The sequence below is a fragment of the Gavialis gangeticus genome, unplaced genomic scaffold (genome assembly GCF_001723915.1).
Source record: "Gavialis gangeticus isolate Ggan-Ray unplaced genomic scaffold, GavGan_comp1, whole genome shotgun sequence".
Lineage (NCBI taxonomy): Eukaryota > Metazoa > Chordata > Crocodylia > Gavialidae > Gavialis > Gavialis gangeticus.
In genome coordinates, this window is record NW_017728964.1 from 9911404 (window position 1) to 9915099 (window position 3696).

Sequence of the window (3696 nt, forward strand, 5' to 3'; positions counted from 1 at the left end):
TGTTTGAATGTACAAACCAGTGCCAGGAAGGGAGCACCTTAATACACACACAGTGTCACCCACCCACATCACAAGTTTTGTCTGTTAGCAGCCAGAGGTGCAGGGCCCCAGAAGCCAGACTCCCCCAGTGAGACATGCACAGAGCTGGCAGGCTTTGTGACCTGGCAGGGCCCAGCACCCAGGTCTGCAGTAGATTTTATCCCGCTGTGCCCCAAGACAGATGCAGTCACACAAGCACTCACCCACATCATGAGTTTTGCCTGTAGCAGCCAGAGGTGCAGGGCCCCAGAAGCCAGACTCCCCCTGCACATATCTCCTTGCCAAATGGCAGGCTTTATGGCCTCAGCAGGGGCCACTACCCCTGCAGTTTCCAGCCCTTTGCGCCTTAACACACCCTGGGTCATCCATGTCACAAGTTTTGCCTGTCAGCAGCTTGCGGAGCAGTTCCCCCCAAACCCCTGCACCTATCTCTTTGAAACATGGTAGGCTTTGTGGCCTCAGCAGGGGCCACTACCCCTGCAGTTCCCCCCCGCCCATGGCATAACAGATACATGTGACATGAGTTTTGCTTTAAAAAATTTAGGGTGCAGTTCCCCCAAAGCCCCTGCACCTATCTTCTTAGTTATAGATATTTATAGTTATAGATATTTCATTGATTCCCCATTATACCCTATGGCCAAATCTCCAAAGCAGCTCTGAAGCTTCAGAGCCGCTTCAGCTGAATTGAAGTGGGAAACTGATTTGGAGCTCCGAATCAGATCGCTGGCATCTGAGGCAGCCAGATCTGAAGCTGAATCAAATAGCTGCCTGTTCGCACAGGCCTACCAAACATCTGTTTTTCTGAAAGCCTGGATAATCAGGGGGATTATGGGATTCCTACATAAGAGAACCAGGGAACAGTTGAGATGGAAGGGGGTTTTGTTAAAGTGTTTAGGCGTTAGCAAAAGGTTGTTGTTTGTTTTGGGGTTTTTTTTAGTTTAAATTCAGGTGCCAGAAAGGGGATGGGTATAAATGTTTTTGGCAAGACCCTTTGATTTGAAGGGATGGGAAAACTACCTTTCTGGTTATCTGGCCCTCCAGGGAGTAGAAGTGCTGCCAAAACAGGAAGACAAATCTTTGCTTTTCATAATATCCTGAAGGTGAAAAACAAAAGGGGATCCACGTTTTCAAATATGCCTTTGAGATCTTCAGTGCGAAATGGAAAGAAGTCAAAGAAGGCATAAAGTCATTGGTTGCTTACACGCGCCACACCACTTCATGCTAATGAAGTCCTAAGACTAGAACTCTCTGGGGCATGGGCCATCTTCTGCTGTGTTTTGCACAGAGCCTAGCACTGTGGGGTCCTGGCTTGTGACATGGGCTGCTAGGTGTTACCACAGTATAAACAAGGAATGACAGCCATTTTTAACTGGCTGGCAAGAAACATTTGTACGGTGTTTTTATACCTAATTATCAGTTCTCAGTGATGTCTGACCTGAGCAACTGAAAACTGCAGGCACTTTAAAAGTTCATCTGGCAAGTTACTTTGATGCACTGAAGTGAATTGTTTGGGTTATGCTTCCAGAAATGAGAAAGGACTGAAACTTTTGTAATTTGAGTCATTAATTGTGTTATCTGTGTTATCATGTCCAAGCCTGTCAGACCAACTTCTGTCTGGTGGCAGAGTAGGTCATTCTCTGGGTTTTTACACTCTGGAGATTGAGCCGGTCATAACTGAAAGTGTCAGGAGGCAGTCTGGCATCAGTGCTCACTGATTTCAAGTACCTCCATATACTGTCCGTCACTATGTTAACGATCCTAGCGTTGCACCTCTACGGAATGGGGAAAGTAAAAGGACGGCACTGGCTGCAATGGATGGAGGTTAGAGACTTACCTCTTGGCTTTACAGGCACTGGCTATTATTCCTCACTCCTGTGCATGCTGGAGTAGCCACTCTCCCTTTGTGCACGGTAGGCTGTAGCTTAGTTCATCTTGGTTTGCAGCTAGATGCTGCTGACCCACATTTTGGAGGTCATAGTCAAAGTGAGGACACCAGCAGAGTGAGTTGAGAGATCATACCAGAAAGGGAAGAGCGCTTTAATTAGGGAAACAGATTTGGTCTCAAGACAATCCAAATGGGTAAGGTTTAAGGCTGGAATTTCTGCTGGTGAATTTCTAGCTTTTTTTTCAGTTGTTAGGGCTTTGGGTAACAGGGACATTGTATTCTTCTTGCAGGACATGGAAACAGCCAGTAAGCACCTTGACACAGTGCAAGGACCTGTCTTGGTATTCAGTATTGGTCATCCCTAATTTGTGCTAAACAAAACTTCATATGTGACCCCAGTGTAATGAACAGAGCAAACCCAGAACTATAGTTTGGAGTGGAGTGAGCTGCTCCATTTCCAAGGTTCCTGGTTTTCTCTGTGTAAAAATCACAAATTCTCTGATAAAATTGCAAATTCTCTAATTAAAAACCCCAAATCTGTGTATTCCCATGGTTTAAAATGAAATACCACTACACACACACACACACACACACACACACACACACACACACACACACACGTACGTATGTATGTATATATGTGTGTGTGTATATATATATGCGTATATGTGTGTGTGTATATATATATAGGAATATATATAGGTATGAGTTGAACACATTGTTTTATTGATATATTTACAATTTTAAAGCAATTTGGAAGCCTACCAGTGCCTCAATCACTATAATAAATTATAAATACCTGTACATTTTGGCATTTGATTTTGAGTTTTTTTATCATGGAAAATCAGAGCTCCCCTAGCCCCCTTCACTCACCAGAATGCAGGTCCAGCTGGGGCTGTCCATCCCCCCACAACTGATTTGTGGTGCTGAGCAGCTTTAGTCTGCCAGTGCCCTGCTCATGCCATTGCCCCTTGCTCCCAGGCCACAGCACCCCCAGCCCTACTGATGCCCCTCACTCCCTACCCACAGCCACCCACCACCTGCTGGAGGGGCCTCCAGCTGCGCCCAAGCCCAAGCTGCTGCCCGTGGGAGGTGGTGGCAGGTGCTGTGGCCAGACCAGAGGATGGGGCCCAGCTCCCCCTCCCCTACAGGCAGCATGGCTGGAATGGAGCCCATGGGAGGGGGGCAGGTATGGGTGCCCACCCTGCTGCCCTCCCTCTGGGGCCTCCATGGGGCAGCAGGTGAGACCCCGCATGGCAGGGCAGAATGGGGCAGGGAAGCTCATACCACTACCACAAGCCCCGTACTGCCATGGTGAGACACCCCTTGCCCACCTGGCAGCAGCAGGGGTGGCAGCACAGAGTTTTTCTCCTTAAAATCAATTTTTTCTCCTTTAAAAAGAGAAAATCTGGGTTTTTTTATTTAAAATGAGACCATCTGGGTTGTACCATGTTTTTCCATGGTGAACATAAAACCCAGATCCCAGTCCATTTTCTCAGTTAAGGATTCCTTCATGTGCCCTTAGGACTGTCTAACATTAGTGTGGTCCCCCCAGATTGGCCGAATCCCAATTAAATACTTCCCTATTTGTAAGGCCTAATGGTCAGGACATATGGGAAGTTAAAACAAGCCTGGCTCCGTGTTCAAAAAAGCCCCCAGACATAGTCACATCCCTCCTGACAGCATCACAGCATCAGCTTGGGCAAGGCACCCTACAACCTAAACAAGTGATTTGGGAGGAGCCCATCTCTACCCCTACCTGTCGGCAGCAA

General features: G+C 47.3%; 1 long non-coding RNA gene across 1 annotated transcript in view; it reads left to right on the forward strand.

Annotated features, from left to right (window-relative positions):
• The window catches only part of LOC109287537, a 30701-nt gene extending 28248 nt beyond the window's left edge, over nt 1-2453 (forward strand). The window contains exon 3 of the long non-coding RNA XR_002094888.1: nt 2215-2453. This is a non-coding gene — a long non-coding RNA (uncharacterized LOC109287537). The remainder of the gene's footprint in view (nt 1-2214) is intronic.
• The last annotated feature ends 1243 nt before the right edge of the window (nt 2454-3696 follow it).